This window comes from Meles meles, chromosome 11 (assembly GCF_922984935.1).
Source record: "Meles meles chromosome 11, mMelMel3.1 paternal haplotype, whole genome shotgun sequence".
NCBI lineage: Eukaryota > Metazoa > Chordata > Mammalia > Carnivora > Mustelidae > Meles > Meles meles.
In genome coordinates, this window is record NC_060076.1 from 72,886,048 (window position 1) to 72,912,890 (window position 26,843).

The following is a 26,843-nucleotide window of genomic DNA, read 5'->3' on the forward strand; positions in this document are numbered from 1 at the left end:
GCCTAAAAGTAGTAGATCAGAAAGGTACAGAGACAATATACAGTAACAGTCACCTTACAGGCTAATAATGGCACTAAATTCATATCTCTCAATAGTTACCCTGAATGCTAATGGGCTAAATGCCCCAATCAAAAGACACAGGATATCAGAATGGATAAATAAACAAAACCCATCTATATGTTGCCTACAAGAAACTCATTTTAGACGCGAAGACACCTCCAGATTTAAAGTGAGGGGGTGGAAAACAATTTACCATGCTAATGGGCATCAGAAGAAAGCTGGGGTGGCAAACCTTATATCAGATCAATTAGATTTTAAGCCAAAGACTATAGTAAGAGATGAGGAAGGACACTATATCATACTCAAAGGGTCTGTCCAACAAGAAGATCTAACAATTTTCAATATCTATGCCCCTTACGTGGGAGCAGCCAACTATATCAACCAAATAATAACAAAATCAAATTATTATTGATTTTGTCAATAATAATACAATAATAATACAATAATAGTAGGGGAATTTAACACTCCCCTCACTGAAATGGACAGATCATCCAAGCAAAAGACCAAAAAGGAAATAAAGGCCTTAAATGACACACTGGTCAGATGGACATCACAGATATATTCAGAACATCTCATCCGAAAGCAACAGAATACACATTCTTCTGTAGTGCACATGGAACATTCTCCAGAATAGATCACATACTGGGTCCTAAAGCAGGTATCAACCTGTAACCTGGAAGCTAAAGACAACCTTGCTTAAGAATGCTTGGATCAACCAGGAGATCAAAGATGAACTTAAACAATTCATGGAAACTAATGAGAATGAAGACACTTCGGCCCAAAACCTATGCGATACACAAAGGCGGTTCTAAGGGGGAAATACATAGCCATCCAAGCCTCCCTCAAAAACATTGAAAAATCCAGAATACACCAGCTGTCTCTACACCTTAAAGAACTGGAGAATCAACAACAAACCAAACCAACTCCACATGCAAGAAGGGAAATAATCAAGATTAGAGCACAGATCAATGAGGTAGAAACGAGAGATACAGTAGAACGTATCAATGAAACTAGAAGCTGGTTTTTTGAAAGAATCAACAAGATCGATAAACCATTGGCCACACTAATCCAAAAGAAAAGAGAGAAAGCCCAAATTAATAAAATTATGAATGAAAAGGGAGAGATCACAACTAACACCAAGGAAATAGAAACAATCATCAGAAACTATTACCAACAGTTATATGCCAATGAGCTAAGCAACCTAGATGAAATGGATGCATTCCTGGAAAACTACAAACTCCCAAAATTGACCCAGGAAGAAATTGACAACCTGAATAGACCGATATCTAGTAATGAGATTGAAGCAGTGATCAAAAACCTCCCAAAAAACAAGAGCCCAGGACCTGATGGATTCCCTGGGGAATTCTACCAAACTTTCAAAGAAGAAATAACACCAATTCTCCTGAAGCTGTTCCAAAAAATTGAAGCAGAAGGAAAACTTCCAGACTCTTTTTATGAAGCCAGCATTACCCTGATCCCCAAACCAGGCAAAGACCCTACCAAAAAGGAGAATTTCAGACCAATATCACTGATGAATGTGGATGCAAAGATTCTCAACAAGATCCTAGCAAACAGGATCCAGCAGCACATTCAAAAGATTATCCACCATGACCAGGTGGGATTCATCCCTGGGTTGCAAGGTTGGTTCAACATTCGCAAATCAATCAATGTGATAGAAAAAATCAATAAGAGAAGAGAGAAGAACCACATGGTCCTCTCAATTGATGCAGAAAAAGCATTTGACAAAATCCAGCATCCGTTCCTGATGAAAACGCTTCAAAGTATAGGGATAGAGGGAACATTCATAAAATGAACTTCATAAAATCTATCTATGAAAGACCCACAGCAAATATCATCCTCAATGGGAAAATGCTTGCAGCCTTCCCGTTGAGATCAGGAACACGACAAGGATGCCCACTCTCACCACTCTTGTTCAACATAGTATTAGAAGTTCTAGCAACGGCAATCAGACAACAAAGAGAAATAAAAGGTATCCAAATTGGCAAGGAAGAAGTCAAACTCTCTCTCTTCGCAGATGACATGATTCTTTATATGGAAAACCCCAAAGACTCCACCCCCAAACTACTTGAACTCATACAGCAATTTAGTAACGTGGTAGGATACAAAGTCAATGTACAGAAATCAGTGGCTTTCTTATACACTAACAATGAAAATACAGAAAGGGATATTAGAGAATCGATTCCATTTACTATAGCACCAAGGACCATGAGATACCTGGGAATAAACCTAACCAAAGAGGTAAAGGGCCTGTACTCGAGGAACTACAGAACACTCATGAAAGAAATTGAAGAAGACACAAAAAGATGGAAGACTGTTCCATGCTCTTGGATTGGAAGAATAAACATTGCTAAAATGTCTATACTGCCTAGAGCAATCTATACTTTTAATGCCATTCAGATCAAAATTCCACCAGTATTTTTCAAAGAGCTGGAACAAATAATCCTAAAATTTGTATGGAATCAGAAGAGACCCCGAATTGCTAAGGAAATGTTGAAAAACAAAAACAAAACTGGCGGCATCACATTACCCGATTTCAAGCTTTACTACAAAGCTGTGATCACCAAGACAGCGTGGTACTGGCATAAAAACAGACATATAGACCAGTGGAATAGAGTGGAGAGCCCAAATATGGACCCTCAACTCTATGGTGAAATAATCTTTGACAAAACAGGAAAAAATATTCAATGGAAAAAAGACAGTCTCTTCAATAAATGGTGCTGGGAAAACTGGACAGCAATATGTGGAAGAATGAAACTCGACCATTCTCTTACATCGTACACAAAGATAAACTCGAAATGGATAAACGACCTCAACGTGAGACAGGAATCTATCAGAATCCTAGAGGAGAACATAGGTAGTAACCTCTTCGATATCAGCCACAGCAACTTCTTTCAAGATATGCCTCCAAAGGCCAAGGAAACAAAAGCAAAAATAAACTTTTGGGACTTCATCAAAATCAAAAGTTTCTGCACAGCAAAGGAAACAGTCAACAAAACAAAAAGGCAACCCACGGAATGGGAGAAGATATTTGCAAATGACAGTACAGACAAAAGGTTGATATCCAGGATCTATAAAGAACTTCTCAAACTCAACACACACAAAACAGATAATCATATCGAAAGATGGGCAGAAGATATGAACAGACACTTCTCCAACGAAGACATACAAATGGCTATCAGACACATGAAAAAATGTTCATCATCACTAGCCATCGGGGAGATTCAAATTAAACCCTCATTGAGATACCACCTGACACCAGTTAGAATGGCCAAAATTAGCAAGTCAGGAAACAACGTGTGTTGGAGAGGATGTGGAGAAAGGGGAACCCACTTCCACTGTTGGTGGGAATGCAAGTTAGTGCAGCCACTTTGGAGAACAGTGTGGAGACTCCTGAAGAAATTAAGAATAGAGCTTCCCTATGACCCTGCAATTGCACTGCTGGGTATTTACCCCAAAGATACAGATGTAGTGAAAAGAAGGTCCATTTGTACCCCAATGTTTATTGCAGCAATGGCTACGGTCGCCAAACTGTGGAAAGAACCAAGATGCCCTTCAACGGATGAATGGATAAGGAATATATGGTACATATACACGATGGAGTATTATGCCTCCATCAGAAAAGATGAATACCCAAGTTTTGTAGCAACATGGACAGGACTGGAAGAGATTATGCTGAGTGAAATAAGTCAAGCAGAGAGAGTCAAGTATCATATGGTCTCACTTATTTGTGGAGCATAAAAAATAACATGGAGGACATGGGGAGATGGAGAGGAGAGGGATTTGAGGGAAACTGGAAGGGGAGATGAACCATGAGAGACTATGGACTCTGAAAAACAACCAGAGGGTTTTGAAGGGACGGGGTGGGGGGTGGGTGGGAGGTTGAGGAACCAGGTGGTGGGTAATAGGGAGGGCACGTACTGCATGGAGCACTGGGTGTGATGCAAAAACAATGAACACTGTTATGCTGTAAATAAACAAATAAACGAATTAAAAAAAAAGAAATTAGAAATAAAATGATTTTATTCTTTTTCAAATTAAAAAAAAAACCTGAAAAGATCATGAAGATCAGGAAATTAAAGAAGAAATTTAAAAGTGCATGGAAGCAACTGAAAATGAAAACATGGTAGTCTAAAACCATTGAGATGAAGCAAAAGCAGTCTTAAGAGGGAAGTAAATAGCAGTACAGGCCTACCTCAAGAAGCAAGAAAAGTTCCAAATACACAATCCAATCTTACTCCTAAAGCAGCTAGAAAAGGAACAGTAAATAAAGCCTAAATCCAGAAGAAAAGGGGAAATAATAAAGATTAGAGCAGAAATAAACAATATGAAACAAACAAAAAACAATAGATCAATGAAACTAATAGCTAGTTCTTTGAAAGAATTACTAAAATTGATAAACTCCTATCCAGATTTATCAAAAAAAAGGAGAAAGGATAAATTAAATCATGAAAGATGAGAGATCACAACTAATACCACAGAAATAGAAATAATTATAAGACAATATTGTGTATTATATATTACATGCCAACAAATTGGGCAATCTCAAAGAAATGGATAAATTCCTAGAAACATACGAACTACCAAAACTGAAACAGGAAGAAATAGAAAATTTGAACAGACCCATAACCAGGAAAGAAATTGAATCAGTAATTAAAAACCTCCCAACAAGCACAAGCCCAGCGCCAGATGGCTTCCCAGAGAAAGGGTTTTGCCAAACGTTTAAAGAAGTGTTAATACCTATTCTTCTCAAACTGTTCTATAAAATAGAAATTGAAGAAAAACTCCAAACTAATTCTATATGACCAGTATTACCTTGATCCCCAAACCAGACAGAGACCCCACCCCAAAGAGAAGAATTACAGGCCAATCAATATCCCTGATGAACGCAGAGGTAAAAATTCTCAACAAGATACTAGCAAATTGAATACAACAGTACAGTAAAACAGTTTTTCACCATGATCAAGTGGGATTTATTCCTGGATTGCAGAGGTGGTTCAATATTCACAAATCAATCAGTTGATAAAAGAAAGGACAAGAATTATAGGATCCCCTCAATAGATGCCAAAAAAGCATTTGATAAAATACAGCACACATTCTTGTTAAAAACCCTCGATGAAGTAGGGATAGATGGAACATACCTCAACATCATAAAGGTCATATATGAAAGACCCACAGCTAATATCATCTTCACAGGGGAAAAACAGAGCTTTCCCTCTATGGTCAGGTATAAGACAGGGATGCCTGCTCTCACAGTTGTTATTTAACATAGTACTGGAAGTCCTGGCCTCAGCAGTCAGACAACAAAAAGACAAGGCACCCAAATCAACAAGTAAGAAGTAAACTTTCACATTCGCAGATGACATGATACTTTAACCAAAAAAATTACTAGAACCAGTAACGTGAATTCAGCAAAGTCACAGGATATAAAATCAATGTACAGAAATCTGTTGCATTTCTATACACCAATAATGAAGCAGCAGAAAGAGAAGTCAAGGGAGAGAGCCCATTTACAATTGTACCCAAACCGTAAGATACCTATGAATAAACCTAATCAAAGAGGTGAAAGATCTGTACTGTGAACACTATAGAACACTTACGAAATATATTGAAGAAGTCATAAAGAAATGGAAAAACATTCCATGCTCATGGATTGGAAGAACAAATATTGCTAAAATGTCTATGCTACGCAAAGCAATCTACACGTTCAGTACAATCCCTATCAAAATACCACCAGCATTTTTCACAGAACTAGAACAAACGGCCCTAAAATTTGTATGCAAAGAGAAAACACCTCAAATAGTCAAAAGTCTTGAAAAAGAAAAGCAAAGGGGTGCCTGGGTGGCTCAGTCAGTTAACTGTCTGGCTCAGCTCAGGTTATGATCCCAGGATCCTGGGATTGAGCCCTGGGTTGGGCTTCCTGCTCAGTGGAGAGTCCACATGCCCCCCTCTCTTTGCCCCTCCCCCACCACGCTCACATGATCTTTCTCACTTTTGTGCACTCTCTCAAATAAATAAACAAAATCTTAAAAAAAAAAAAAAACAACAGAAGAAGAAGAAAAAGAAAACCAAAGCTAAAGGCATCACAATTTTGGACTTCAAGCTCTATTACAAAGTTGTCATCATCAAGACAGTATGGTACTGGCACAAAAACAGATCCATAGATCAATGGAAAAGAATAGAAAATCCAGAAACAGACCCACAACTATGTGGTCGACTAATCTTTGACAAAGCAAGAAAGAATGCCCAATGGAAAAAAGTCTCTTCAACTAATGGTGTTGGGAAAACCGAACAGCTGCATGCCGAAGAATGAAACTAGACCATTTTCTTACACCACACACAAAAATAGACTCAAAATGGATGAAAGACCTGAATGCAAGATAGGAAATCATCAAAATCCTGGAGGAGAACACAGGGATAAACCTTTTAAACCTTAGCCATAGCAGCTTCTAACTAGACACATCTTCAGAAGCAAGAGAAACAAAAGCAAAAATGAACTATTGGGACTTCATCAAGATAAAAACTTCTACACAGCAAAGGAAACAGTCAACACAACTACTAAAAGGCAACTGACATAATGGGAGAAGATATTTGCAAATGACATATCTGATAAGGGATTAGTATCCAAAATCTATAAGGAACTTAAACTCAACACCCGAAAATAAATAATCCAGTTAAGAAATGGGCAGAAGTCATGAATAGACATTTTTCCAAAGAAGATGTATAAAATGGCTAACAGACACATGAAAAGGTTCTCAAGATCATTTATTATCAGGGGATTTACAAATCAAAACCATGATAAGATACCACCTCACACCTGTCAGAATGGCTGAAACTAACAACACAGGAAACAAATGTTGGTGAGGATGTGGAGAAAGAGGAACCATCTTACACTGTTGCTGGGAAAGCAAACTGGTACAGCCACTGTGAAAAACAGTACAGAGTTTCCTCAAAAAGTCACAACAGAATTACCCTGTGACCCAGCAATTACATTACTAGGTATTTACCTAAAGGATACAAGCTGATGAATGGAAAAAGAAAAGGTGGTATATATATACAACGAAATGTTGGCCATCAGAAGGAATGGAATCTTGTCATTTGCCGCAATGGTGATGGAACTAGAGTGTATTGTGCTAAGCAAAATAACTCAGAAAGACAAATACTGTATGATTTCACTCATATGTGGAATTTAAGAAACAAAACAGAAGAACATAGGGGAAGAAAAACAATCAAAAGAGAGAGGAAAACAAATCATAAAAGACTCTTAACTACAGAGAGCAAACTGAGGGTTGATGGAGGGAAAACAGTGGGGAGTGAGCTAAATGGATGATGGGTATTAAGGAGGGCACTTGCTGTAAATAGCACTAGGTATTACATGTAAGTCATGAATCACTAAATTCTACTCCTGAAACCAATTTTACCATATATGTTTACTAACTAGAATTTAAATAAAAACTTGAAATCAACAAAAAAAATAAAGAATAATGTTCTTAACTATCCTGGCAGTAGCAAAATGGTCAGGAAGGTTTATTACCAGGGCTTATTGGTGATCACTTTTAGGAAAATGCTATACAGGTATCAGATGTTTTTATTGTCACTGATTTGTAAAGTAACAAATGTTGATGGTTTGTAGACATGTAGGCAGCTCAGTTGCTCTGTTATTGAGAAAAAGACATTACTTTTAAAAAACTGTGTGGGTGCAGTGTGATTTTTCTGGACTGATATTTAAGAACAATTCTAAGCACATAGGGGAAAAGATCTATTACTGAAAATTATTTCAGAAATTTTACCATGGTTCATTTTGGAAAAGATTACACACCATGAATAAGGCTCATTGGTACTGGATTAAGAACTCCTCAAGAGTAGGTTCTAAGGGACAAAGTCATCACACCCCAGTGACTCAGAGGGACAGAACAAGTAGAACACTCTTGTTCTCATCATCCTGAATAATAACCAGTGGGCCACCAGGGTCTGGACTGATGTCCTCTTTGGAAGGTCATTATTTTAATATCAGAAGTTTAATATCAGAAGTTTTTGATGCTGATATAAAAACAACATTGAGATACCACCTAACACCAGTTAGAATGGCCAAAATTAGCAAGACAGGAAACAACGTGTGCTGGAGAGGATGTGGAGAAAGGGGAACCCTCTTCCACTGTTGGTGGGAATGCAAGTTAGTGCAGCCACTTTGGAGAACAGTGTGGAGATTCCTGAAGAAATTAAAAATAGAGCTTCCCTATGACCCTGCAATTGCACTACTGGGTATTTACCCCAAAGATACAGATGTAGTGAAAAGAAGGGCCATATGTACCCCAATGTTTATTGCAGCAATGGCTACGGTCGCCAAACTGTGGAAAGAACCAAGATGCCCTTCAACGGATGAATGGATAAGGAAGATGTGGTCCATATACACAATGGAGTATTATGCCTCCATCAGAAAGGACGAATACCCAACTTTTGTAGCAACATGGACGGGACTGGAAGAAATTATGCTGAGCGAAATAAGTCAAGCAGAGAGAGTCAAGTATCATATGGTCTCACTTATTTGTGGAGCATAACAAATAACATGGAGGACATGGGGAGATGGAGAGGAGAGGGAGTTGAGGGAAACTGGAAGGGGAGATGAACCATGAGAGACTATGGACTCTGAAAAACAACCAGAGGGTTATGAAGGGGCGGTGGGAGGGGGTGGGGTGGGGTGGGAGGTTGAGGAACCAGGTGGTGGGTAATAGGGAGGGCACGTACTGCATGGAGCACTGGGTGCGATGCCAAAACAATGAACACTGTTATGCTGTAAATAAGCAAATAAAAATAAATAAATTAATTAAAAAAAAAACTTAAAAGCATGTTTTTAAATTTAATTTTATTGCTTTTGTGACCTTACTGGATTTTAACTTGTATGCTTTTTTAGTTTTGTGTTTTTCTAAGATTTGTAACAAAAATATAGCTTGTTCTATATTTGTACTCTTGGGTCCGTTATCAAAGGAACGAGACTGAGACAAAATGAAAGTTATGCAAAGCCTTATTCTATGCCAAGCATTAGAAGTTAGACTGACCAGCCAGGGGCAGACTGACTGGCCAGGGCTGCCTCTGAAGAGAGGGACCACCCCTTGGTCTTATAGGCTAGTTTTATAGGGCACAACTGCAGACCTCTACGTATGTGACTTTGGCTGATTGGATGTTTCCTACCTGTGTGTTTTAATAACAGTTACCCGGAACCAATACTAGTAACTGCTGAGGCATTTATTAAACAACAAAATGGCCTTGTTTTAGGTATGTGTTTTAGCAATGGTTACCCGGAACTGGTATCAGTAACTGCTGAGACATTTATTAAACAACAAAATGGCTACGTAGGCAACATGGAGTCACTATGGCTAAGTAGACCCAGGCAGGCCCTAGGGATTTAACAGGTTTTAACGTGGAATTGGCCCCAACAGTACATACTTACTTATGAAAATATATTTTGGGCAGGTAGGAATACTTTACTTTTTTAAAGGGTATATATATGTTGACTTTGAAAAAATCTGATCTGTACCTATATTTTAAATTTAGAGTCTGGATATTGATGGAAGTGATTTCTCAATTCTGTATTTCACTTCTTCCCTTATCAAAAACCTGAGTGTTTTTTAAAAAAGATCTGATTAATAATGATATGGAGCTGAAGGAGTTTGTACTATATTATAATGAGAATGGTTTTTTTAGGTTTCTTATAATGTGGCTAAAAGTTTTAGAAGGATAATTTCATAAACGATGAAACAACAAAAAAATGTACGTATGCACACAGACACACAGAGCTATCTAGTTAACAATATGGTCTGAATATGTGCCCCCAGGATAAAGACTTTAATTAAGTAACATACTAAGTAACATAATTAATTAAGTAACATAAGTTAATTAAGTAACATATTTCGGGAGGGTTTGGTGGTTCTTACTTTTTTAGTTAATTTTAAGCATTTGCTAATGGTACTAAAATAGTTTTTTTAAAGATTTATTTATTTATTTTGGGGAGAGAGCACATGAGCGGGAAGGGAAGAGGGAGAGGGAGAGAGAGCTTCAAGATGACTCAGAGCTGAGCACGGAGCCCAACATGGGACTCCATCTCACAACACTGAGATCATGACGTGAACCAAAACCAAGAGTCCGACACTTAGCCGACTACGCTACCCAGGCACCCTGGCACCAAAATATTTTTGACTTCTCAGACTTATGTCACTTATACTTATTTATACTGAGATCACCCTCTGTTTTCTGAACATATTCATCTCTTACTGTTCTTATCTTTGTGGACTATATACTCTGCCCATTTCCTCATTCTGATGAGACAGTGTTTGCCAAGTGACCCAAGATGGTGTTCCAGTATAATGGAGACCAAACAGGCTGTGGCCCTTGTTTTTCTTCTTTTCTTTTCTTTTTTCTTTCCCCTCCTCTCATCTTCTCTCCCCTTCCCTCTCCTTCCTTCCTTCTTTCCTGTTCTTGTTGTTCCTCCTCCTCCTCCTCCTGTTCCTCATGATGGGGGCGGCACAGAGAGAGAGAATCTCAAGCCATCTCCACCCTGAGCACAGAGCCCGATGTGGGGTTCAATCTCAATGACCATGAGATCATGACCTGAGCCAAAATCAAGAGTCTGACACTTAACTGACTGAGCCATGCATGTGCCCCATTATTTCAGTATAAACAGGTTTTTGGGAAAATCAAATGGAAAATCAAAAGTAAATAGGGAAATAATGCAGTTTATTTTGACTCTTTTGTTGGATGTTAATTTCTCCCTCACTTATAAGATGTGAGAGAGTTTCACAAATGGAAACATCCATAGAAGCCAGGGGTTCCTGCCTTTATCCGGGAGACCTCCCTGTGAAACTTCTTCTTCAAGTGTCTTACTAGAGTATATATCAACACCTAGTGGCAGAAAAACCCCTGTGTCATATTCTGGTATCACACCTTTCTAATTGCCTGTCATTTTTACCATGTTGATTAGAAATATGACTCCTGGGATGCCTGGGTAGCTCAATGGGTTAAAGCCTCTGCCTTCAGTTCAGGTCATGATCCCAGGGTCCTGGGATCAAGCCCCGCATCAGGCTTTCTGCTCAGCAGGGAGTCTGCTTCCCTTCCTTTTTCTCTGCCTGCCTCTCAGCCTACTTGTGATCTCTCTCTCTCTGTCAAATAAATAAATAAAATCTTTAAAAAAAAAAGAAATATGACTCCTAGAAAAGCTTATCAGTTGGCCCTTATTTTGTCTTGTGCAACCTAAGAGAATGTATTCTTCATCTTCATGTCTCAGCTTCTCTGAGGATTTGAAGAGGGACACCAATAAGACTGAAGTTGAGCTCATGGAACAGTTTCTTGTGTCTGAGTGTTTTGAGTCTCACGGTCATCCTGGTTACGTTTCCCATCTAGGTTGTCAGCATCCCTTTTCAAAAGCAGAGCTGTTATCCAGAAATGGATGAGCTATTTGGAGTATGGTCTGACCACATTAGAGTAAAAAGGTTCACATCTCCTGCATACATTTTCTTAACTTGAGATTGCATTTATGCTCTGGACACTGCAATCCCTTTCTTATTAGGAAATACAGAATGTGATTTTTAAAAAGATTTATTTATTTATTTATTTGATAGAGATCACAAGTAGGCAGAGAGGCAGTCAGAGAGAGAGGAAGAAGCAGGCTCCCTGCTGAGCAGAAAGCCAGATGTGGGGCTTGATTCTAGGACCCTGAGATCATGACCCGAGCTGAAGGCAGAGGCTTTAACCCACTGAGCCACCCAGACGCCCCCAGAATGTGATTTTTTAAAATGGCTTCATTTTTATTAAACATTAGACTTGAGTGTCTTTATCTTAATTGATTGTTGCATAGAATGAGCTGGTGTTGCTCTCAACATTTTGTTACACCTGATGCATAATCATGGACTACATTGTGATTCTTGGCAAAAGGGAGAGTTGTTGGTCTTCTTGAGTCCATTGCTGTGTAGCCTGAGCTTTGTGAACTCTTGGGTAGAGCTGTCTTCTCCTTTATCACCAGGTCATCCCGCTCCTCCTACGTGGATGAGGACTGTGACTCATTGGCCCTCTGTGACCCTGTGCAGAGGATGAATTGTGAGGTGGACAGCCTTCCCGAGAGCTGCTTTGACAGCGGCTTGTCTACCCTGAGAGACTCCAACGAATATGACTCCGAGGTGGAATACAGGCACCAGAGGGCACTTCAGGGGTCACACGGCACGCAGGAGAGCTTTGGGGATGATGCTTCAGATGTAGACGTAAGCCTCAGAAATCACTGAGCCATACCTTCGATGGAAATCTATCACCCTGTTTGACTTGTATCTGTCAGGGGAATACGACTTAAAGGTTATAAATATGAAATATAGTCAATAGAATGTATTTTTCTTCATCAGGGTAGGGAGAAATTTTCACAGATTGCCATTTGGGGTGACTCTGTTCCATAACAGAACTGACTATAGATTCATCTGTGTATTTTTCTTCTCTTTAATCCATAATATATATGTGTAATGAGAGACTTTGTTTTTTAATGGATGACTAAAAAAAATAATAATAACAAAAACTAGGTTCCTGATATAAGGGATGAAGAGACGTTTGGTGCCGAAGGTGTGGCTGCCATCTTAGACTGGAAACCCCAGGGGTCCGCTAGTGAGGGCAGCGTCGTCAGTTCTTCAAGAAAGCCCATCTCAGCTCTGTCACCACAGGTAGGTAGTTTCTGGGATATTTTATTCATGAACACTGTGAATTTTTGGTGCCTTATAACTTATTAGGAAGACAACTGGCATGGCCTTTGTCACCCACTGTGGCTTTGTCCCCCTAGACAGATGTGGTGGATGGCGACCATAAATCTTCCAGCTCACAGAAGGCTTACAAGATTGTGCTTGCTGGGGATGCTGCAGTGGGGAAGTCTAGTTTCCTCATGAGGCTCAGCAAGAATGAATTTCGAGGAAATACAAACGCCACCCTGGGTATGGTTCCTTCTCCATTTGGTAATGGGGAAATGACCTACTTTTAGCTTGATTTTATTTTTCCATAGAAAGTATATACACAGGTCTCTCTGTATACATATATAATATATAGGTGTGTGTGTGTGTGTGTGTGTGTGTGTTTATCCTTATCTACAAAATGGTCTTCTGTTTTGATGAAGGCCCAACTTTAGGAAAAGAAGACTGACAAAGGACAGAGGTATCCACTTAGCCAGTCAGAGCAGCCAGACCAAGCTTAGAGCCAGAGATGACAGATTCATTTATTCAGCAGACATTTCCTGAGTTCTCCTAGGAGCACGATACTGCTGTAAGTGCTGAGGACACACAAGGAACAGAGGCAGCTAAATCCCAGCCTGCAGGAAACTTCACCCCAAAGGACAGCAATGGGTGGAAAAAGATGAAGTTTGGAGAGAGGTGCAGTTTTACACAGGGTGACCAGGGAAAGCTTTTCTGATAAGCTGTCACTTGGCAAAATGACATTGTTGATGGCCATTTTGTCATGGTCAAAATCATAGCCAGGTGTAAGATCCCTTCCCCTCCTTTACAGCGGAATACATGAGTAAGCCGTTCTGAGAACAAGAGAGAAAGTGTCCTGATTTCCTAAATTTGCATACTAATCAGTAGAAGGAGTTGAAGGTTTGCAAATTATCATTTACCTTTCTTCTTTATCTAAAGAGTTCTTATTTTGATGATGAGAAATATTAGAACAGATTGATTATACCCTCTTCACAGTGGGCGTCTTTGTAAATTCATGGTTCTCCATCATACCCCTGAAGGTAACAAATCTGCAAGTTCACTTTGATTTGGTTCCTGAAAAGACCACCGCGTTTTGTTCGGTTGCTCAAGAGCATGGTGTATATGCACACCTCCCACGCATCCACACACAGATACATGCACACGTACACACGTCCACATGCACACAAGCACACACACATGAACACGCAGAGACATACCGACTTCATGTCATCACACGGACAAACAGAACGTAGATTTTCCTTTTGTCTGCAGCCGAAAGCCTTCCACAGCTCAGCCAACCTGCAGAGGGTGCCTCTGCGCACATGTGTGTTCTGACTTGTAATTAGTGTTTGAAGATTGCTGTCCTTGAAGGCTACATTCATCCCTCTCTACCTCATTGAGCTATCAAGTGTTGCAGTTGGTTTAGAGTTGGGACACACACGCAGGGGTGTGCTCTTGCGCTAGCGAACCGGCCCATGTGCCGTGTGTGTAAAGCTGGCATGCTGTGGCACTCCGCATCGTTAGGCCCTCTTCCATGCCCCCCCCAGTAACCCCTCCCCACCCCCCCAGACCACAGTTTTCTCTCTGGGGCCTCTCCTTCCCTCCTTCCCTGTGTCCCACACATGGGTTTGGGAGCTTGTTGCAGGGGCTGAAATTTTTAGAAGTTATACTCTCAGCCTTGTCCTGGTTATACTTTGGGTTTATAGATATTTTTGGAGAAATTGTTTGGCTCTCGTAGATCATACCCCCAAATTATTCTGTTTCCCTCCACTGAGTCGTTCCAGCCCTCAGAGGTGGCTCTGTCCCAGTGCAAGATTGCCATGAGATTCTTCTAAATGGAGGCTTATCTTAGAAAACGAGAAAAAAGTGAGAGTGAAAGAGATGAAGAAGGGGTAGCACTTGACCAACAGACTGATTAGAACTGGTATTTACACGCTTTCCTCTTTGCCAGGTTTAGAAGTATCGCCAAGTCTTACTTCAGAAGAGCAGATGGCGTTCTGCTGTTGTATGATGTTACATGCGAGAAGAGCTTTCTCAATGTTCGAGAATGGGTGGACATGATCGAGGTAAGATATCAAAACACAGAAACAAACAAAAAACTACACGGGCGTCATGGGGTGATGGGGAGCATTTGCACCATGGCCCTGGCCTTTGCAAATTCTTGTTTAACCTCTCAGAAGTTCAGTGTTTTCGCTTGGTGATGGGAAGAAGTTTGGCTCTCTGTAGAGAGATTTTGAGGCTGGGAGATATGACCTCCAGGTCATGCAGAACCCACGGGGCAGTTGGAGAGTGGAAGCTGCTGTTGTCAGTGGAACTTGTTCAGTGTTTGATGAACACACAGCATTTTTCCCCTGGCAGGATGCAACCCAGGAGAGTGTTCCTATCATGTTGGTAGGAAACAAGGCTGATCTCCGTGATGCTGCCGCAGCAGAGGAGCAGAAGTGCGTCCCAGGATACTTGGGAGAAAAACTGGCCATGGTAAGGGTGAAAGTGGGGCTGTTGGAATAGCTGTAGCCATTTGTGAGCTTTACAGTTGGTGACCCTTCACTCCTGTCTACGTTCACTTAACAAGGTTCTTTGACAGCCCTTCACCCCTTTCGATGGGACTTCTTACTCAGGCAGAACTCCCAGTGTCCCCCTGCCCTTTATTTTTTTATTTTTATTTTATTTTTTAAAATTTATTTATTTGAGAGTGAGAGAGAAAGAGCAGGCATGAGTATGAGCAGGGGTTGGGAGTGGAGGGGCAGAAGGAGAGGGAGAAACAGGCTCCTCACTGAATAGGAAGCCTGACATAGGGCTTGATCCCAGGACCTGAGCAAAGGCAGACACTTAACTGACTACGCCACCCAGGTGCCCTCCCGACCCCTACCCTCGCCACGTACACTTTAATGAATGTTAAGTAATTGTACCAAGGATTAAACCTCTCATGGAGGTAAAATGATCACTTGGGCAATTTTCCCCATTGAAGAACTTTGACAAAGGAGCCAGAAGTATCCTGCCTTCCTCCTGACCCTCGGCCAGTTCCTGGACTCCTCCTAGTTCTGGAATCCACGTCAAGAAAAAAAATGGGTGTCCTGTTTAGAAAACATGGTTTAATTCCAGAAGGTTACTGTGCCAAAGGGAAGTGTGTTACCAGCTGGAAGAGAATTTGGAAAGTTGTTTTTTTTTTCTCTAAGATTTGTGCTTAGTTGAATAGTCTAAAATTATTTTTGGTTGTGGGCTTGTATAGAATGTGAGGCTCATTTCGATCCAGTTTATTACGGGGGGCAGCATTTATCTCCCGCTATTACCAGTGTGTGAGGCTGCTCCAGGGCCCCCTTAGGACCTGGCTTTCCCAAACAAGGCATCAGAGGCACCTGTGGGTGGCTAAGTCCACGCCATTGCAGTCTGATTTGATACCACTGCCTCTGTGGTCTGCTTCAGCCCATGGACAGCCTGTGCTGTAGTATGGCACGTGGACTGTAAAAACAAGGGTCAATGCCACTGTTTTAAATTGGAAAATCTTTCTTGTTTTGAGTTTTAAAACTATGAACCAAACATGCTAAACATCAGAGCTAGGCAGCGAAGCACAGAAGAGATTCATTCAACACGTTTAATCACATGCACTTGATCATGTGTGGAGGAAAGACTGGAGCACACAACAGACAGTCCGTGTCTTCATGTAGTTCATTTCTGGGGGATACACGAGAAATGTATGTAATCCACGTGCAACATGGTTCCGCATGCCCCCTTAGAGAGCATGTGATTCCCCGCCACATGCCAGGTTTATCCCCTCCTCATGATTTCAGAGTTCCCAAGGTTTGCTCACTTTTGCATCTTGTGACCCCTACCCTCCTGTAGCCTCAGAGAGACCCTCCATGTCACCCCATAACATCCTAGCCATAAAATTTGGAAACAGCGCTACACATTTCCACTAGAAATTCATTCACATTCATTGTAGAATTTTTATAGTTTTTCTGTGGAATTTTTACAGATTTTCCCCAGGCTCATGGGTAAACGTCCCACTGTGGACTCTTACTCCCTCCTTTTGTTCTCTCTCTCCATGCTCCAGAGCAGCCATGACATCCTCCCCTTATCCCACACAGAATTGTGTCACCTACACCCAGGCCCAAGGCCCTTGCAATTCTCCTTCCTGAAAGGACATTGTCTCCAGGCAAAGATGCACAAAAATGCCTTCATCAGTTACAATTGTGGCAAGTGCAGCACAGAGAAAACACAGAGGGCTGTGAGGTTCCTAATAGCAAGACCTGACAGGGACATGGCAGGCTTAGACAACACTGAAACTTGATTTCATGGGAGGATTATGGAAAAATTCAAAAAGTAAATAGGAGTCAGCCTGGAGAAGGGGGTTGATGGGCGTAACCCAGGTAATGGGAACAGCAGGTGCAAAGACCGTGAGATAAGGGGGAATTTGGAACATTGGAGAAACAGAGGGAAGATTAGAGTAACCAGAGCATTGAGAGCGAGGGTGGAGGCTGGCGGGTAAAGCTAGGAGTTGGGCTGGGACTACATGGAGGCCTTGTCAGCGATGGGGAAGCATCTGAGTGTTACTTGAAGAGGAATGGGAAACACTGAAAGGTGTGAAGCAGGAGAGTGATATGATCTGTGGTCATACCCATAACCACTGGGAGATAGAATAATAGAGCCCTAGACAGCATCCATTGGGTTTAACAACACGGAGGTTGCTGAATCTTGAAGGCAAAGATGAAAGTGTGAAGGGATGCGAGTTAGCTGCCGGCCTAAAGGAGACATACTTTTGATGGACATGTAATTCGTGAGTGGTTACCTTAAGCTACCATTTTTAACTCTCTCAGATTATCCGATAGAGAACGTTTGTAGCAACTGGTGGGACCGTGGAGAATAAGAACCTTAAAACATGAAATGGTGTATTGTGCTTGCTTTTAAGGCAAAATAAAAAGTCCCCTGACTCGGAGCTGTTGTGTCTGGAATAACTAGACCCAAATTCACTATTTTTAAAGTATCAAAACCATGAATCCTATTTCTTAGCTGTTAGAATACTCAACAGGACAATATGTTTATTTTATTTATTGGTTTCGAAAGCTAAAATTCCAGGAGCCTTAAGTAAAGGCTTCATTTAATTGTGTTTATTACTTTTCTACAGACTATGGGGCATTATTCTGTGAAACCAGCGCCAAAGACGGCTCCAATGTAGTGGAAGCTGTTCTCCATCTTGCTCGGTGAACTGTTGTCTTATATTTGGAAAACTGAACGCAGGATTGTATTTTCATGTAGTTGGTGCATATGCCCGATTTCTGGGTCATAATGTGAATATACATTGGAAAACACTGTCTCATATTTCAGTGGTGGTTAGAGAAACAATTGAACACGGATTTTAGAAAAACTAGTAGTGCTGCTTATTCACTGTGAACGTTGGCAAAATACCTTTACTGCCAAACAAAGCAGGTGCATCTGAGGTGTCGCTGACATTTCTGCAAAATTTCACCGCAAAGCTAATAGTTGACTTGTATGAATCATTTCCAGGAACCAGATTTTAAACACAAGAGACTATTATGAAATTAGCTACCTATTATGACATTTTCTGGGATAAAGGAGAAAAAAGGCAACTCAACAAAGCAAATTGTGTATCATGCTAGTTGGAAGCACTTTACTAAAATAATTACTCAGGTAATTATTAAGCTCAGGCAGTGGTGTTAATAATAAATAACATTTTGGGATATGGATTAGAATGAAAATTACATCGTTGAGGAACTTGGATATAAATGTGAGTGTTTTTTAATCCTTAGAGTAAATTTGAATTTTAAGAAATAACAACATTATCTTTTAGATTTATGTCTTCTGCCTGGTCTTCTGTCACAAATGAAAAGATGATTCTTTACTGTCCTGAAAAGATTAAATATACAAAAGAAAAAAGAAAAGAAAAAAAGAAAAGAAAATGAGCATGAACAAAATCAGGCCAGTGATCTTTAATTGCTGATGAAGCGAAGCCATAATTTGGGGTGTGTAGTTTTTTTTCTGATCAGATGTGAAATTTTATAAGAATCTTAGCTTTAGTATGATAGATGGCTTCTTCTGCTCCTATCCAGTGACAAGTAAAACACATCGCAGTTTTCCAGTGCTGCTTTTCTATTGATGACTCGGTGTTGATAATGCTTACCAGCTGTGGAGTCGGACGAGTCCCTCCTCCCTCTTGGCATCTCTCGTCTGTAAAATGAGGGATGGGGCTGGAGAAGCGACCCCAAAGGTCCTCTCTGATTCTGCCAGTCTGTAGTTCTACACAGAACCGCCGGTATGCCACGGAATACCGATCGCTACTTCCTGCTGAGTTCATTGTCTTACAGGATCATATTACAGTTAAAGTGACTCCAGATTGCCGCGGTCACACCCAGATTGCCGCATCGATGCTCTTTATTGTATCATGATGGTGGGCGAGGCTGTGAGCTGCCTGTGCTTTCTCTGCAGCCACCACACAGCCTTGCGCTTCCTTACCCGGCACACCTGTGCGCAGAGGCCTTTTGATCACGAGGTCCCTCCTTGGGAATCACTCACCAGGGAGTTATTTTATTGTTGTTGTTGCATTATGGCCTGGTGTGAGGTCCCTGGTTTCATTATGTTAGCAATGTGTTAAATATGAAAATTATAAATAAAGCAAATATTTAAAAATTTTAATTTGCCTTATATCCTGCCTTCAGATTTGCTTATTAAAGTGCCTAAGTCTTACATGGAAATGGTAGAGTTGCCACTGGTGAAATGATTGTTTTTAAAGTTTTACATCCTGAGGCACCTGGGTGGCTCAGTCCGCTGAGGGTCTGCCTTCAGCTGAGGTCATGATCCAAGAGTCCTGGGATCGAGTCCCACATGGAGTTCCCTACTTAGTGGGGAGTCTGCTTCTCCCTCTCCCCACTGTTCGCATGCTCTCTCTTGCTATCTCTCTCTCTCAAATCAATAAATAAAATCATCTAAAAAAAGCTTTTACATCCTTTAGAAAGTTATGTATAATGTAAAATATGTTACATTCTCAATTTAGATCTTGCAGGACAGTTACCATCGTGGCCGCTTTCATGCTGCCTCATGTCATAAAACGTGAGCTAGACGAGTTTATGGATTTGCACTGTCTGAAACAGAATTCTGTTTTGAGGGGAGGCCACAAATGTTTGGTTAACACTCTGAACTACTAGTATGGCTTTTTTCTGGAAACCTCTCAATCCCAGGAAAAGTGTTTCCTAGAAATGCAGTTTCCTCCCAGTACTGACAGGACATTTATCACAATCATTGTCCATTGGCAAGTGAACTTGCCAGCACCAAAACCACAGGCTTTGTACATTTTGCAGTAGATTCAAGTTCCAAAGGGTTTAATTGATCAATGGTCTGAGATTTGAAAGGAAAAAAAAACAATAAGTGCTCAGGCTGATATTTCCATTCAGCCCAGGAGCTGAGCCTGTTGGGAGAAAATCTGCCGATGAGACAGAGTCACCTTACATGCAGTTGTCAAGCATGTGGTAGTTTTTATGAAAGAGTGTAGTTTTCCCAGGCTTACACCTATTGTAGTTGTTTGGAATATCTGTCTGATTTCCTTGAAGTGGGAGGGACATGCCTGTACTTATGGTGGATTAGAGAAACCAAAGGCCAGATGGACCATGTGGGTACGTATTTTTCCTCCCTAATACTCACTTTCAGATTCAATAAAATGTCTGCATTATTGTGAGCACTCAGTCTGTGGAGGCCCCATACATGGTTCAGTACTGGTATTGAAGAAATAAATATTTGCAGGACATGCAGTGTAATGAGAGGGGAAAAAGAGAGAGAGAGAGAGAGAGAGAGAGAAAACATTTGACCAGACAGTCAGATGCTCGTAGCTGGTAGAGGCTATTGGACCGCCTAAAGGGAGAGATGTGAGTTGTCTTGTGAAGGTGCTATGACTAGTATACCCATTGCACAGATAAGAAAGTGGAGGACTAGAATGCATAATCAGCCTGCGCAAAGTGACACAGCTACTAAGTGGCAACACTGGGGCTTGTTGCCACCACCCTGGTGCATTGGCTTGTTGCTTCCCTGTTGGCAATCTCAGGATTGCATTCCATATTCTCTTCTTTACTCTCTCTCTGCCTAATGTCGTCCATCCCCAGGGCTTTTAGAACTGTCTCTAGCTGGCAACTTTTCCAATTTCAATATTTTTAACCTCCACCTCTTTTTAAAATTTCATAACCATATCCCCACCCACCACCCAGAGGAAATTCCAGAGGCGTGACTGTATCCAACATGTGCAAGCCCTCACAGCCTGGCCTCACCCACCTTTCTGGTTGCATCTCTTAATCTTCCTTCCCAAAGGAATGATAATCTGTAGACACAGCAAACTTAATTCTAGTTCTGGCCAAGCTCTTTTTTGTCTCCTTGCCTTTATGCATGCTGTTCCTTGCACCTAGAATCTCCATTCCTCATTAAGCGAAGGCCACTTCCTGTTCTTTCAAGAGGTCCCTCCAGTGTCAAAGTGTCCACACAGCTCCATCTCCATCTGCGGGTTTCCTTCCCCACAGACCAGCACAACTGGTGTACCGTGCATGTGTGTTAGCAGCGGTCTTGGGATCTGGGAATGAGTTGTTTAGCCTTCTCTCTCTCCTTCAGCGCTCACTAATAGAAGGTCCCAGTGTTTGGCATAAATTGAGCATTTGTTGAATGACCAAATATCTGAGATGATGCACTTGGAAGTTGTATTAGTTCTCTGTTGTTGCTGTAACAAATTCCCACAAGTGTTGTTGCTTCAGCAATGCACGTGTATCACGTTCCAGTTCTGGAGGTCAGGGGTCTGAAAGGATTCTTATGGGGTGTTCTAGGTTGGATCGTGTACCTTCCTTCTTCTCCTGGGTCTTTGTTTCCTCGTCTGTGAAGTGAGGATAATAATGCTCACCTGTCACCTGTCAGAGATGCATGTGTGTTTGTGTTGTGTGATTGTTTATGTGCATTAAATAAGAAAAATGTGAAAACATATAGTATAGTGTTTATTAGCTGGCCTTCAGCAAGAATTAATTCCTCCCTCTTTCTTTTTTTTTTTTTTCCTTCCCCTGAGATATCTTCTTTCCAACTCAGTATAATGGTTTTCAAAAGTTAACACATATCAGCACCTTCTGGAGTCCTGCTGACCAATTTGGCTGTCATGGGCCACCTGAATGTGGCGAACCCAAATTGAGATGTGCTGTAGGTACTGAGTATGTACTAGATTTTGAAGACAGTATAAAAATCATAAAATACTTCATTATTATTATTATTGATAAAGTGATAATATATTTGCTATATTGAGTTAAAATATATTAATAAAATTAAGTTTACCTGTTTTTTACACTTTTTAATATGGCTACTAAAAAATTGAAGTTTACACATGGATTGCATTATATTTTGATTGAACAGTGTTGCTGTACTAGGAATATGCCAGTTCTTAGTAGGTTCAGTTATCTGCTGCTGTGTAATAAACCAAAACGTGGTTGCCTGAAACAACTAGCACTTTTTAGTTTCTTGAAATGATCAGATCTCAGCTGGAAGTTTCCTCTACTGTTCTTGCTTGGGGTGTCTCATGCATTTGCGGTCAGGTGGCCGTGGGGTAAAGCTGAGGCTGGGTGTCTGCCACCAGGGTCCTTGTCCTTCTGGCCACTCTGCTGTCCCTCTCCACTGAGGACCCCTGGAAGCTGAGAGCAACTAGGCCTTATTAATGCTTGGTTTGGAGTCCCAGCCCCCCATTCCCCCTGCATTCTGTTGATCTAAGCAGTCATAGAGCCAGTATTGTCAAGGGACAGCCCATGGTGGGAGCTCCTCAGGCTTGGTGGGGAAGGTAGGATTGTTTGGGGGCCTCCTGGGGTAGAGCTGTCACAGTCAGGAGTGCCATTCAGGGTCTGCATGTTTCACAGGCATCCCTGGGAACACGCTTGGAAGGATACTATCCCTAGGAGGTTTTCACTTGTGAAAGTGAAGATTGTTTGTCATTGTAGCCTCTAGCTGTTAATTCTAAAGGAAAGTTAGGAAGAGGCAGAAGGAAGATTTTTTTCCTGGATTTTATGCATTCATCATTATCTCCATGATCCTGTATAATGAAAGAGTGGTTTTGAAGTCATCATTGCTTTTGTTAAGGTCAGCAACTACTGGTAGGCGATGGAAGCCAGGTTCCAGAGTGCTAAGGAGTGAGGTGTGCGTGTGGCAGACTGTAAAGCATGTGAGACCACAGGAGAGAGCAGTGGTAGGATGCATGTGTGTGTGTGTGTGTGTATGTGTGTGTGCATGCGTGTATGTGTGCGTGTTCCTGTGCATGTGTGTCTCGTGTGTGCCTGCCTCTCGCATGCGTGAGCATGGCCTGTGCTCAGAGTTCAGGCATGGTTCCAGGCCTGGCTCTGTGGCTTCTCCAGCCACGTGACCGAAGGGAAACCACTTCACCTTTCGTTCTTTGCCTTTGCTTCCGCACATATAAAATGGGGCCCAACAAATTCACATGGTCCTTGCGAGAACGGTGTCCAGATGACATACAGCAAGTGCTCAGCCATCTTGTTTTTATTTCTATAGAACCATTTGTGGTTTAGTTTTGTACCTCAGTAATGCATTCTCTCTCTCTCTGTCTCTGTCTCTCTCTCTCCCTCTCTCCCCTGCCCCCTTCCCCCAGGGAAGTGAAAAAAAGGACCGATGAATATGAGAGCAAGTCCATTACCAATCTGACCGGGAGCAGTTCCAGAAAGTCAACGCAGATGAAGAACTGTTGCAATATATTGTTAAATCCCAAACATCCTTGGCCTGTCAGGTCTTTAGGCCCAGAGTCTTGGGTGTCTGTGACTTGTTTGCTTCTCACAGAGGTGTGTGTCCTCCAGACACAGCCAGGTGGAAGCTGACAGTGTGGGCCTAGCAACTGTGCTCTTAGATCCTTCTGGAGCCCTGGCTCTTTGCTATGTTTCAGTGAATGATTGGGGCCCCGTGGTTGAAGGTACTTGTGTCCTTACAGTCTCAAAAGAGAACATGTAAAAAATGGTAAAAAAAAAAATCATATGCTCAGATCAAAGCTGTAGAAGGAACTTCCTGATGTAGATTCACGTGGTAGCTGAGTAGACAACCTAAAACAACATTTTTTCCCCAATATCTGTTACTAGAATACTAGTAAAAGGGGAGTATCATCCTAGCTTTGCTGTTAACTAACCTGTGGTCTCAGACGTGTCAGTAGCCCACGATAGATCTGTTTCCTCACCTGCAAAACAAGCAGCTTGGCCTTGCAGGCCTTGGTCTCTCGGAATCTATGCACTGTAAGGAGTGGGAAGGAGACCACGATGACCCACAGTTAATAAGGACTCTGGTTAGTCGGACTTTTAAAATATTGGGGCATTGATTTTTCTCATTTCTGAAACAACAGAATTTAATTGAGAAAAAATAATATTGTAGGCTTCAGTGGAGATGGAAAAATCTATTTTTATATACAGAGGAAAAAACATTTGTGTGACAAAAAGTTAGGAAAAAAAAAACAAGGTACTGACATCTCCACAAAGTCTGTGGTTTAAGTTTCATGTTAAAAATTCTAATGAAAATCATAGGAGGCCACATACTGGTAAAAGTACAATGCCCAAAAAAGTTGTCACTCTTCACTTAAAAATATATACCAGCCAGTCATGGCCATGGCTAGGTAAAGACAGGAGCTGGAGTGACTGCTAATGGGGATGTGGTTTCTTTGGGGAATAAGAATGTTCTGGAATATTTACTTTGATAATGGCTGCTACCTTGGTAAATACGTGAAATAACACTGAATTGTTAAAAGGGGAAAGTTTATGGGACCAACTTATATCTCATTTAAAAAAAAACCACTACCACTTTAACATTTTGCCCAAGGAAAATGTGCATGATTGTTTCAGACCTTCTCATGATTTACAAGCATAATCTCCAATGGTACAAATCTCTGAACTCTGTCAAGGCCAGCGTTCACTACCTGAAATAATGAACAGTGAAGAAAATGTTATGTATAGTTTTGGAAACTCATCTCTTCACAAGAGGTGCTGTCCTTAGGAATGGGAAGTCAGAGTCCTTTGTTTAATATGACTAGTGACCCCTCCTCACCAACAATGTGGTGGGTCTTGCTCTCCTTCTAGAACCTGCAGTGCCTCCCAGATTTCCCCTCTGAAAGGTCTCTAACAGCTGAGGGAGTCAACACCTGACCCTAGAGAAGCCTGGTTTTTGGTTTTTTGGCTTTGGGTTCTCAGTGGCCTTGAACCAATTAAGTTATCCCCAACTAGAGGTTTGAACTTACCTTGGTTCATATAGTTCCAGCTTCCAAGTAGTCTGCTGGAAAAACCTTAAATAATAACTTATTGATTGTATTACATAAGCTAATAACATTCCTTTTAGTTGAATTAAAACAATTCCATGGAGCAGTTTTTCCCATTTATGATTTTTATGATCAAATCTTTAATTCCCCGGCTTCATTTTCCTTTAAGTGAAAACTGACCAGATATATTACACACCAAGCTTATAAAGAGCCACAACATCCTCGAGTTTGCAAGAGCATGCCTTCTCTCTATTGACATCTAGGTGATTTTAACCACAAAGGTTGATCTATTCCTGGCAACTCTACCATGCATTTTTGTTCAATGGCTTAGGTCGCACCAAGTTTACATTTTTGACCTGAAAGAGCACCTCGCTGGTTGAACAGTGTCAAACTGAACGGTGAAGGAGGTGTTATTTCTGTGCCATTGTGAGATGCACGTTTTGCCACTGCTGGTTACCTCTGTGGCATCTTTGGAACCCGGGTTAGAAAGGATCTGTGTGTTGACATATGGGACCGTTGTTCAGGTGTTTGGTGAAATTGCACAAAACTCTGTGAGGATAGTTGTTACTGTGTTGCCTTTATTTCCCCCCAGCGTTGTCTCTTTGCATTTGTATGACAGTTTGTACATAGAGGAGTATATCTTTGATACGGAAGTATTGCCTTGGCTTTTGTGTCTGGCTTGTATGGCTAGTACACCCACATTGACTTGGACAGAGACAAAGCACTCATCTTTATTTGAACCTGGGTAAGTGTTTTGGCAACAAAATCCAAATCAGAGACTTAGAGCTCTGGTGAGCAATCTTCTTTAAAGAAAAGCTACTTAGAAGCTCTTTTAGCTGCATTAGTGGGAAATCATCATTATCACCATTTCATTTCAGGAAGGTGTTTTCAAAGTGTATTTTTTTTTTAACAAGGAGTTGAAATTTTATTTTCTTTTTCTTTTTTTTTAATTTATTTTCAGCGTAACATTGTTCATGGTTTTTGCACCACACCCAGTGCTCCATGCAGTACGTGCCCTCCCTATTACCCACCACCTGGTTCCTCAACCTTCCAGCCCCCGCCCCTTCAAAACCCTCTGGTTGTTTTTCAGTCCATGGTCTCTCATGGTTCATCTCCCCTTCCAGTTTCCCTCAACTCCCTCTCCTCTCCATCTCCCCATGTCCACCGTGTTCTTTGTTATGCTCCATAAATAAGCGAGACCATGTGATGCTTGACTCTCTCTGCTTGACTTATTTCGCTTAGCATAATCTCTTCCAGTCCCGTCCATGTTGCTACAAAAGTTGGGTATTCATCCTTTCTGATGGAGGCATAATACTCCATTGTGTATATGGACCACATCTTCCTTATCCATTCATCCGTTGAAGGGCATCTTGGTTCTTTCCACAGTTTGGCGACCGTGGCCATTGCTGCAATAAACATTGGGGTACAGATGGCCCTTCTTTTCACTACTTCTGTATCTTTGGGGTAAATACCCAGCATTGCAATTGCAGGGTCATAGGGAAGCTCTATTCTTAATTTCTTGAGGAATCTCCACACTGTTCTCCCAAGTGGCTGCACTAACTTGCATTCCCACCAACAGTGTAAGAGGGTTCTCCTTCCTCCACATCCTCTCCAACACACGTTGTTTCCTGTCTTGCTAATTTTGGCCCTTCTAACTGGTGTCAGGTGGTATCTCAATAAGGGTTTAATTTGAATCTCCCTGATGGCTAGTGATGATGAACATTTTTTCATGTGTCTGATAGCCATTTGTATGTCTTCGTTGGAGAAGTGTCTGTTCATGTCGTCTGCCCATTTTTCGA

The 26,843-nt window shown here is 41.3% G+C and overlaps 1 long non-coding RNA gene across 1 annotated transcript; it reads left to right on the plus strand.

Moving 5' to 3' along the window:
* Positions 1-14,748: 14,748 nt before the first annotated feature.
* LOC123953582 lies at positions 14,749-17,951 on the plus strand. Its single transcript, XR_006820888.1, has 3 exons — positions 14,749-14,854; positions 15,147-15,266; positions 17,911-17,951. It is a non-coding gene; the product is annotated as an uncharacterized LOC123953582 (long non-coding RNA).
* Positions 17,952-26,843: the final 8,892 nt, after the last annotated feature.